Source organism: Ursus maritimus (genome assembly GCF_017311325.1).
Source record: "Ursus maritimus isolate PB19 chromosome X unlocalized genomic scaffold, ASM1731132v1 scaffold_X1, whole genome shotgun sequence".
NCBI lineage: Eukaryota > Metazoa > Chordata > Mammalia > Carnivora > Ursidae > Ursus > Ursus maritimus.
The window spans coordinates 120,140,290-120,151,961 of record NW_024423319.1 but is presented as its reverse complement, the minus strand read 5'-3'; the positions used below and the strand labels follow the sequence as shown (position 1 = coordinate 120,151,961).

Genomic DNA, 11,672 nt, shown 5'->3' with positions numbered 1-11,672 from the left:
GGGCCTACCCGCGCGGGGCTTCGGCGTCATCATGCTGACGCAGGCCTCCGCTAGGCCCCGCCCATACTATTTAAAGCACTGGACTCAACATGGCGGCGCACATTCGGACGCTTGTCCCGGTTGTCCCCGGGCACGGGTAAGGGACAACAGTTTCGTCTCCGGTCCTGTTGTCTTCGATACGTAGCGATGCGGTTTAGTCCGCCCGCGTGTTTTTGCGCGACCTACGGTCTGGCCCCTCACCCGAGTTTGCTGACCCTGAACGACCCTTATTCGCGGCGCACCGGAAGCGCTTGTCCCTCCTCGCGTCTGTCTCCCGGAAGTGGTTTTTTTCCTTTTACCCCCCCACCCTAGGGGCGGTCCTACCGGCCCGAGGGCGGGGTCCACGTGCTAGCTTGTGGCCAGAGGCCTCGTAGCGTTTCCGGCGTCTATATATGCTTTTTCCCTTGGCGTTATTGGAAAGCTCGGACGTGGCTTTGGGCAGCGTCCGCATCCTCTGGCTCCGTAGGCTTTGTGACCTTGGGCAGGTTGCCTAACCTCTCAGAGCTTCTCAGGTGACTTACCTGCAAAATGGGATGGTAATGTCTGAATGGGTGCTAAATCCTAAAGCTCCTGCCCCATAGCAGGCCTTCAGCAGACGGCCTCTTTCGTTTGGTGGTGCCGGTGTCTCCGGATAGACTTGAGCACCAGCTTTACATGGTGGCCAAGCCCGCTCAAGTACCCTGTCAGCCACCTTCCTGTCTAGTCTTAACCACGCCGTGAGGAATCACAGAGTTCCTGGTTGAAGGTTCTCCAGGGCCCCTTGTTTCAGGACAGATTTACTTTGAAGCTACGGAGGAGAATTCCGAGAAATGTGTGAGCGTCCTGCCTTAAATGAGGGAGGTGAGGGGAGTTCCCCAAATAGCCTGTACGCTGGGCTTTTTCTGTCTCTGTCTTTGGGATGCCAGGACCTGGGCTCTGGCCCACAACACTAGCTGTAAGCGAGGGCCCTGGATGTGATGACTAAGGAAGACATTTTGCTCTTCATTGTCATAAATAGTCTTCTTAGACCGTTGATACTGAAGACGCCCTAATGCTTAAGCAAGGCACAGCTACTTGAATTGTTTGCTACCATTAGAATTGGAGTGAAGGGAAGGGGGAGTGTACCTCGAGGAAATAAGGAAGGACAAGCTCGTGGTTCTTGCATCCTCCTACTGTCCTGTAACTCTGTGGAAGATTGTGGTACTCCCATGAGAGCATCCTCCAGAAAACTTATTAGAAAGGAAGAATCCGAGGTCTCCTAGCAGATCTCCTGATGCAGAATCTGCATTTTAGGAGAGACCCAGCTGATGGCCATGCACGTTTAAGTTTGTGAAGGCCCTGGTCTAGCTGGTGGTTTGATTGGACTTACAGTGATGCGGTCACATTGAAAGTTTAGGGACAGACAGAGTCCACAAGGTCAGAAGCTGGGCCAGTGGTAGCACGGCAGCTGTGTCCTGTGTTTGGACACTGCCAGCAGGTGGATTCTGAAGATGAAAAAGTCGTCAGTGGGCAGCCTGGATGAACCCCAGGAGTACAGGAGCCTTTGCTGAAAGGGAAGATCAGATCACCACTATTACCACAACTGCTGGTGAGTGAAATTTTACTACATGTAAGTGTCACAGAAAAAGTGTTCAAAAAGTTCCATAACTTAATTCTTACCATTTTAAATTCTCTCTTAAAAATTAGTCTCTCCTTTTCCCCCCATGTCCCCCTGATCATATTCACATGCAGCTAATTAAAACGTTCAGCTCCCTAAGGTAAGGAAGAATATCTGATTCATTCACATTTGTTTTTGTGATTTAGGGGCCAGCCATAACATTTGGTACATCATCAATAAATATGTTTTGGATCTTGCATTTAAGTAAATTACTCTTGTGGATATACAGTAATTGCCTTTTAAGAACATCTTTTTTTTTTTTACTAATTCATTTGCTTGTTTTTGCTTCTCTGTTTTCCTTAGTAATTCAGTTTTGAACTCCTTTATTTAGCCATTTATCAAACATTTATTAAGCATTCATTGTATAATAAACGCTTTGCTGGTACAGGGCTTACAAAGTTGAGAAGAATTCAGTTCTTCCTCATCAGGGATGCAGACTCTAGTGGGCTGGGAGACGGTTGATTGATCATTACAGACGCCTGATGTGCTGTTGCTGAGCCACACAGGTGCTCTGGATGTGAGCAGGGAGCTAGAGAGTAGGAGATCCTTAATGAAGAGAAACACCTGGCGTGAAAACAGAGTGTTTAAACCTAACTCTCCTTTCCCTGTGCCCAGCGTCTTCCCACGAGATTTTATTGTGTATTCCATAAGGAGGTACAGAATAAGGGGTATTTGTCACACCTGTGCCCCAAGGACAGGACTCTCTCTCAACGTTTCTGAGTCTAAATCTCTTCTTCCAGTCTGCTCTGCATGTACTGTTATTTTCCTGTTTTAACACCTTAACACATGCTGATGCCTCTGTGGGGCACACTGTCATTGCCCCTACAACACCCTTGTCCTCCCTCCTTTTCAGGGAGTCCTCACCCCGTCACCTCCTCCTGGAATCTCGGGTGCTGATCCTGATTTCAGGGGACTGTGGCCACGCTCTTGGAGCACCCAGCAGTGCCCTTTTCAGGGGCGGGGGGGGGGGGGAATAACAGTCAATGTTGGCATGCCCTTGTTTTAAAAGCACCATAGAATTCAGAGAAAAGCACATTTGCAGTCATGGAGTAGAACTTCCCAGCTGAACCCAGAGAGAGAGGCCGCGTCCCTTCCCATGGATCCCTCTCTCTAAAGAGGGACAAGCAGTCACCAATGCCACCACGCAGAGGGAGCCAGCCCTCAAAAGCGGCCTAGGGGGAGTCAGGGCTGAGAAACAGAGAAGCAGGGGTGAGGTGTGATGGCATTTCTTGAGCCTGGAGATTCAGCTATGATTGTCCCTGACTGCTCCACTGCACCCACTCTTTTCTGTTTGCTTTCTGAAGGTAGTTAAGAACCGAGTTTTTAAATCTTGCAAGCAATACAGTTCTAAGAGATGTACTTTTTCCACTGCATCTGATCATTTTCTCTCTAGAAATTTGCTAGAAGAACCAGCTACTCAAAGGAACACTAAGTGAATTTTTTTTTTTTTTAAGATTTTAAACTTACTTATTAGAGCTTGTGGGCGCGCGCACACGAGCAGGGGGTAAGGGCAGAGAGAGAGGGAGAAGCAGACTCCCCACTGAGCAGGAGCCTGCTCTGGGGCTCAATCCTGGGATCTCAGGGTCTTGACCTGAGCAGAAGGCAGGCACTTAACGGACTGAGCCACCCAGGTGTCCCTAAGTGAATCTTTTCTAAATGGGAAAATAGTTTTTAAAAAATATACATAAACTGTATGTTTTATATGTATTTTTCTGTTGCATAGGTATATATGCATACATAACTAATGTTTGATAACATCTGAAAACATTTCCAAGTAAACATCCTTAAGTGTAATTTATTTATGGTTGGATGCGTCTAGGAATATATAATAATCTATAGGTCTTTTTTACATGGCATAGAAACTAAATGCCAAGTTATTTCTATGAAAGAGACATTTTTAAAATTTAACATTGACTTATAAGCTCATTTAATTTAATTTCTTAAGCTTCATTCTAATTGAACATATTCCCAATGTACTATATGTTTCCATTGAACAATAGAGATGGCAAAGATTGTCTGAGTGTTTCTAGTATTGTATAGGAATTAATTATGGCACTTCTGGTTCATACTCTACGTAAGTATAGGATAGAACAGAACATCTTTTAAAATCTGTGTATTTAATATATTTTATGGGGAAGAGGTTGAGATCTTTGATACGCAAGTGGTGGTGTTGGGGTACCGAAGGCATTATAGAGTACTAAATATTTTAAAAAGCGCAGTAGAAGAAGATCCGTGTCCTCTGCTGTGTATACTGTGTTCCAGAACAGCTGACCCCCTGACCTGGCCACATTTGTGGTCCACAATGTGTACAGGTAGATGGAAATCGTCCTTGCTATCCTTCAAAGGATTTTCTTACAGTGAAAGAGATTATTAGGGAAATAATGTCAGTGTCAGGTGAGTTAAATTGTTGAGTGATAAACAGAATGTCAGCTTTGGTGCCTTGAGCTTCATTAAATTTACCAAAATACTCTCTTTTAATGTGGAGTACCATATTTAGACATTATTATTGCTGTTATCAAAAGAAACACCCTAATTGCTAAAACATCCAGTTATCTAATCGCCTCATTTCACGGAGACAAAATAAAGATTTTAGTCTATTTCGTATTTCTAAATGCCTTCCTTTCCTGAACATCCACTCCTATTTACTGGCATCACATTATTAATAATGACTTCAGTTATTGACCTTCCTTGACCTGCCAGTCCTTCATACACCTTGTCTCCTATGACTTTTGCAACAAAAATGGAAAAATATATATAATAGGTGAAAATTTAGAATTAAAACATTTTCCCCACATCCACACGGATGCAGAGATTATCAGCTCAGGTCCTCCTCATCCCAAAACACCCCCTGTGTAAAGACCTATCTTTCCTACACGGTTTCAGCAATGAATTAATAAAATATTAAGCACTCAGTCTGTGCTGAGCTGCGCTGTTTGGCCGCCATAGGTTTCAGAACCTTGTTACTTCCTTCATTTCTTTCTCTGGTCAGAATTTGTAAGTGGTGTTCATATTTAGATATCTATAATTTCACTGAAAAATGGTAGAAGTCCTTAATCCTTATGACCTATACATTTATTTATTTATAGCATTTAGAGAACTTGTTCATAGCTGGGAAAGGAAAAAATAAAAAAGCAAGCCTAGCAATTAATGAAAGCTACCCTTTCTCTACTTATCAATCACAGCTGTAACTCTTTGATGACGACTTTTCCTGGAAGCTGTATCGTAGAGTAGGTTGTTGTAAAGAGAGCGTAATTTCCATGAACAATATTGTAAAAGGCCATCATGTCACTGACAAAGGCCTTAACTCCAAAGAAATTATTTATCTAATCATTTATCGTTATGCCTTTGCTCACTCTTTAAACTCTATTTGGTGTCTCATAAATGACAAGGACTGGGTTAGGCATTAGGGGAAAAAAATCTTAAGATAAACTTCCTTCCTTTAGTTCACTGTTCTTTTTTGCTGGAATGTCCTTGTAGATTTTTCTATTTGGTTAGACCCTACTTATTCGTCAATGCCTAAATCAGGCTCTGCTGCCTCATTATAGTGTTTGGGATAACATTCAGCCGCCTTCTGTCAGTATTCACCATACCTTCCACTTTGTCGGTGCATGAGGCATTGCCGTAGCATTTATGACTTTATTTTGGCAGACATGTGGTTGCCTCCACTCTGTGTCAGTTCATTTGGAGCAGGGACTGTCTTGTACTCCTTGGCTTTTGCCAGCTTCTAGTAGAGAGCTCAAGACTGTAGATATGTGTAAGTGTGGGGGCATCTTTAGTTAGCATGTTTCAGATGTCTAACTGGCTTAAGGAGGAAGTGAATTGCTGGTTGAAATAATCTCGAAGTTTAGAGGTAGGGCTAACTGCAGGTATGGCTGGATCAAGCACTTGGGTTTCATTTCGTTTCATTCTGCAGGAAGGGCGTCTCCAAGAGGTCGCTGGCCCCACGTCCTCTTCTGTCACTGTCCACCTTCCAGACTTAGAAACCAAGGCTCCTGCTGGTTCTGTTTTTATCACAGGATTATCCCTGAATGAGTCATTGTGAACATAGCTTATTGTAATACAGATTTCTCGCTGTTTGAAAGTAGAACATCCCTGTGAAATCTGTCATTAGTTGAAATGGTTTAAAGCAAAGAAGCCATGACCATTAATTTATGTGGAAAAATGTTTGTTCCCAAATGTAAAAAATCTGATACCTGAGGACGCATCTTGCTAACAGGTGCACAAATGACATTGAGATAAAGCAGAGGTGCTCACAGACTCGGTTCAGAGCTCTGGTGGCTTGGTTGCCGAATGTTGTCTCCAGAGAAGGAACTCGAAGGGGCCACTCTTGCTGGTGCCACACTCACTGCCTGGGGTGTCACAGCCGCTATAACTGCTCGCTGCAAAACGTGGAATGCTGTTTTCTCTTTTCTTCGTAAAAGTGAAAATCCTCTTTCATTTGGTTAGCAAAAATTGGTATTAATGTACGTCTTCGGTAAAAGTGAAGTGGTGTAATGCGAACTTTCAAAAAGTGGGGGATACCTGTGCAATGAGGTGGGCCCATGACTGAGTGAGCATGTGCTGTGCAAGCAAGCGACAGAGAGGACTGGAAGCGTTGCCATGTCCAGATGGACTTGGCTGGGCAGGCCTCCTTCAGAAGAAGTCTGGCAGTGTAAATCAACATATTTGGGGCACCTGGGTGGCTCAGTCGGTTAAGCATCTGCCTTTGGCTCTGGTCGTGATGTCAGGATCCTGGGATGGAGACCCATGTCGGGCTCCCTGCTCACTCCTTCTGCTTCTCTCTCTCCCTCTGTGTTCACTCCCTCCCTCCCACAAATAAATAGAATATTTAAATAAGTCAACATATCCGCTATAGTAGTCAATAAATATTTGTTGATGTAAACACAAGGAAAAATGCAGCTATAATCTCTCTATAAAACAAAAATTTATTTGCTCCTTAGTTATATAAAACTGTACAATACATAATCATCTGATGAGTATTCCCCCAAACAAATAAGAACACAGCTGTGATGTTTGATGCCTTGAAAAGTTAGTTGCAATATTCTGTTTAAATGTACAGTAAGTATTAGTTGGCATAAATGTTGTTTAGCTTTCAATTAGCAATAGTATTGTTTGGTCTTTGTTTTTGAATTCTATGGGATATTTAGTATGTTGCTTACAAAGTCACTATAAATGGATGGAAATGTTTCTCTGTGATAAATTTCCTATAGGAAGCTGCAGTACACTCAAGAGTTGTAGCAAGGATCTTCTCTTACATCTTGGGTCAAAGAAAGAGATGCTAGCAAATGTTTGTTTTTGACAGCAGTGACAATAACGGCAATGCTGTTCTACCAAAAACATTGGACAGAATAGGAAGTGATCCCAAATGTCTTTTCATTTTAAGCCATTTTGAAAAAAAATATAGTCACCATTTAGTAAGTGTTCACTAACATATCTCCTATTTTATTTTAAAGCTGTAAATAAATATACAATTGACACTTTTTTTTTTTTTTTTTTTAGGATTTCACTTATTAGAGAGCGTGCGCGCACACGTAAATGGTGGGGAGAGGGAGAGGGAGAAGCAGAGTCTCTGCTGAGCAGAGAGCCTGAGTGGGGCTTGATCCCAGGACCCTGGGATCATGACCTGGGGCTGCAGGCAGATGCCTAACCTACTGAGCCACCCAAGTGTCCTTCAACAACATTCTTTACGTTATCTTCACTGAATTTTTAAGATAAAAATGACATCCCCTGCTACACAGGTGGGTTCCGTATTTGGGACACTATAAAATGAACAGGTACAATGATCAGAAGTCTGAAATGGGGGGCGCCTGGTTGGCACAGCGGTTAAGCATCTGCCTTCGGCTCAGGGCGTGATCCTGGCGTTACGGGATCGAGCCCCACATCGGGCTCCTCCGCTATGAGCCTGCTTCTTCCTCTCCCACTCCCCCTGCTTGTGTTCCCTCTCTCACTGGCTGTCTCTATCCTGTCGAATAAATAAATAAAATCTTTAAAAAAAAAAAAAAAAGTCTGAAATGGAAGTCAGAGTGAAACTTCAAAAGGACCCAACCTGCCATGTAACAGCCAGCTGTAATTTCAAGATCTCCATTATTACGGCTTGAATTTTCAGGACACAGGGTACAGAGTAGGAACTAATAAAACGTGATGGTACTACATGGTAATATTTGTTGAATTATATGGACTGATGCAGTTTTCCCCAAGGGGAAAACAATTCTTAAGCTCTGATGAACTGTCCTAGATCCCTGTAGACACATATATTTAAAATAATGAAAACATAGAATTCATTCTCTGAATAGAGAAGATGGCAAGTTCAAAGTCATTCCAACCACATGCATTGCCTGGGGAAGCCTACCTCCAGGTGCAGGCCTGCCTAATATTAGTTTTGCATTTGTCAATTTCTCATGGAAGGCCCTTAGCTCTAGTTATGTTGTCATTTTAAGCACCAGGCTTTCTTTCCAGTATCTTATTCTCTCTCTCTTCACCTTGGGGCACATGATCCCAGTCTTAACATACTTTTGAAGTGCCATATTAAGAAAGTTAGCTTTTCTTACATATCATAGTCTTTCGAATAGCCACAGATTTACTTCTCACTTAAAAGGCAGCTATAGGGCCACCTCGGTGGTTCAGCTGATGAAGTATCTGCCTTCAGCTCAGGTCATAATCTCAGGGTCCTGGATTCGAGACCCGCATCAGGCTCTCTGCTCAGTGGGGAGTCTGCTTCTCCCTCTCCCTCTGCCCCTCCCACCCCCCGAACTCATGCTGTCTCTTGCTCTCTTGAATAAATAAATAAAATCTTAAAAAAAAAACTATAAATATAGAACACATCCCACACAGACCATAAATTTAAGGGTCTTCAGAAGGCTCTTTGTAATTCTGAAATGTAATTTTCCTTCATCCTCACATACATATCCTCCAAATTTTACTTATTTAAGCTCATTTAAATTTTTTAAGTGTCTGTTTTTTATATTTTCTTTTTTTTTTTAAAGATTTTATTTATTCATTTGACAGAGATAGAGACAGCCAGCGAGAGAGGGAACACAAGCAGGGGGAGTGGGAGAGGAAGAAGCAGGCTCATAGCGGAAGAGCCTGATGTGGGGCTCGATCCCACAACGCCGGGATCACGCCCTGAGCCGAAGGCAGACGCTTAACCGCTATGCCACCCAGGCGCCCCTGTTTTTTATATTTTCCATTCCAGTATTGTTAACCTACGGTGTGATGTTCGTTGCAGGTGTACAATACAGTGATTCTGTAATTCTGTGCATGACCCAGTGCTCATCGTGATAAGTGTGCTTCTTCATCACCTTTACCTGTTTCACCCATCTCCCCACACTCCCCTGTGGTAACCATCAGTGTGCTCTCTATAGTTGAGTCTGTTTCTTGGTTTGTCTCTTTTATTCTTTGCTGTTTTGTTTCTTCCACATTGGAGTGAGGTCAGACGGTATTTGTCTGTCTCTGACTTATTTCACTTAGCATACTACTTTGTAGCTCCATCCATGTCTTTGGAAAAGGCAAGATTTCATTTTTTAAAGAATGATTTATTTATTTTGGGGGGGGCAGTGGGCTCAGGGAGAGAGAGACTCCCAAGCAGACTCCCCACTGAGCGTGGATCTGATCCGGGGCTCAATCCCATGACCCTGAGATCATGACCTGAGCCGAAGTCAGGAGTTGGAGACTTAACAGACTGAGCCACCCAGGTGCCCTAAACTTACTTACATTGAAATGTTATCTCATGGGGGCGCCTCTGACTCTTGGTTGTGCCTTGGGCTCCGGGCTCAGTGGGGAGTCTCTGCTTCTATCCCTCTCCCCCGTCCCTCCCCCTGCTCATGCCCATGTGCTCTTTCTCTCTCTAAAATAAATGAATCTTTAAAAAAAATAAATGTAGGTAAATTTAATGTCACCATTCTGTGAACATAGACAAATATTAAAGTTCATTTCCTTCTGTTATAAAGGAAAATAACATTTTTGCTTAATTTTTAGAAGAGAAATACTTCTCATAACAATGTAGTCAGGCACATCAATTCAGCGATCCCACTTCTACTTATGTATAGTACTTACGTTAACATCCACCTAGGCTATATTTTCATCAGGTGTTGACATGTAGTTATTGAAATCATGGATTGTTTCCATTATTTACACATTTTCTGGATATTTGGCTCATACTTCTTTTTTTTTTCACCCTGTGTTCAAATGGCAAATCATTGTGATACCTTGTGCAACACAAAAATCCTCTGAATGTGTATATTTGCTTCATATTTTATGTTGTTGGTGGAAAACCATGATGTCCTGTTTGTTTTTCCTCATTTAACATACTCTTGTGTGGTGTTTGCAGTTTGCCTCTTGTAACCACGTCACAAATACCAGTGTGTTTACTATTCCTAAGAGCCCTGTCAACACGTACAGCACACTCACGTACTAAGGATGGCCAACTGAGGCACAGGAGACTAACTCTCTTGGGACCATCGACCATTGGCAGAGCCAGGATTCAGTTCTTGGCCGCGTTGCTCTGTGACTCCCCCGTACCAGAGTCAGAGTAGATGTACACTCACGGCTGTTACACCAGCCATATTGATAAAGACGCTGACAAATGAAGTGAGAAAGGAAGCCGTCCAGCGGTAGCTTCCCAGGATCTTCCGAGGCTCATCCTCCACCAAACCGTGAAGTTGGGATTCTCATGACTTAGACTTGGGGTCTCCTCCCTTCTCGCTCTGCATGTTCAAACTGGGTGGCACCATTCACGCTGAAGTTCTCATGCAGCCTCTAAGCCTGTGGCCTCCACATCAGGTGACGTGATGGCCTGAGGGCTACTAATTTCAGTAGACTACCTGTACATGGAGGGAGCTTGGGATGTAATTTGGGGCAAGTCCCTGTCTGCACAGAGGGGGAAAGTCTATCCCACCCACTAGCACAGTAAGGCAGGAGAAGGAAGGAGGGACACTGACATAGAAAATCAGCTTGCTCGTTCGTCCTCATCTCGTGTTTGTATGTTCGGGGTTGGAGGGGCGGCTTGTAGACACATGCAGAGAAACTAAGTCCGTGCCCATTTTTCCAAACACAGCTGTAAGAGGCTATAATACTCTAATGTATTGGTTCTCAATCCCACTGCTTTTGATTAGTCTAGGGCGGAGGCCAGGCATCAGTATTATTGGAAAAGGACAAGCAAGCAAACAATTCGCAGGTAAATCCAGTGTGTAGCCAGGGTTGAAAACCACTGTTCTTGAGGAAGTTCTCCATCTGGCCAGTGTGAGGCCAGAGCCGTGATGAATGTTTGGGAGAGCTAAGTGCCTGGAGAGAGAGCCTGAGCTAAAGTCAGCTTGGTATGGTGAGCAGAGGATCTAGAAGATTCTGCTCAGATGGGCCGTCAGAGGAGGACTGGGAGAATTAGGACCAGCCTGAGGTAGAGATGCAGAACCTGGAATCCTGGCGGAATTTGAGGAGCAACACCGTAAACCAGGATCGTGGACTCTAGCGTTAGGAACAAAACTGATTGTCCACAGTGCAGATGACACCTCCGTCAGCCCCAGACCATCAGAGACCAACGCAGAGCCTGTTACTTGATCAGAAGTTCCATCTCCGTGTGCCACAAAGTCCCAGGAACAGAGCTGGATACTGTTTACAGGGTCCAATGCAAAAGGAAAATGCAAGAACCCGCCCTAAAAAGCAGGGGGAAAAGTACCATGAAAAGCTTTTTCCTTACTTCCATGGTCTGTCTGTCTCAATGCGTCGTAGAATTTATTATTTGCTATTTCAGGTCTTTCTAAAGTAAGAAAACCTAAAAGTGTAGACTATTGGCATGAATTGTACCATTCATGTTGACATTGCATTATCCCCATTTTAGAGAGAAATCGCAGACCGTTTAAGTAGGATGTGAAATCACGCAGTTTATAGTCAGTAATGCCTACCTACATATAAGTTTCATTTTTACTAGAACAGTGAGGATGCTGGGCAGAGTAATCGAATTATTTTATGTAATGCCTTGATTTGCACACATTCCACCAACACT

General features: G+C 43.6%; 1 long non-coding RNA gene across 2 annotated transcripts in view; it reads left to right on the top strand.

Annotated features, from left to right (window-relative positions):
• The first annotated feature begins 68 nt into the window (after positions 1 to 68).
• Positions 69 to 11,672, top strand: part of LOC103666319 — a 282,801-nt gene continuing 271,197 nt past the window's right edge. Inside the window, exon 1 of one of the 2 annotated variants that reach the window (XR_005835915.1) lies at positions 69 to 136. This is a non-coding gene — a long non-coding RNA (uncharacterized LOC103666319). Of the gene's footprint in view, positions 137 to 460; positions 1,607 to 11,672 lie in introns of those variants that run through there. The other variant, XR_005835913.1, reaches the window with a different exon arrangement.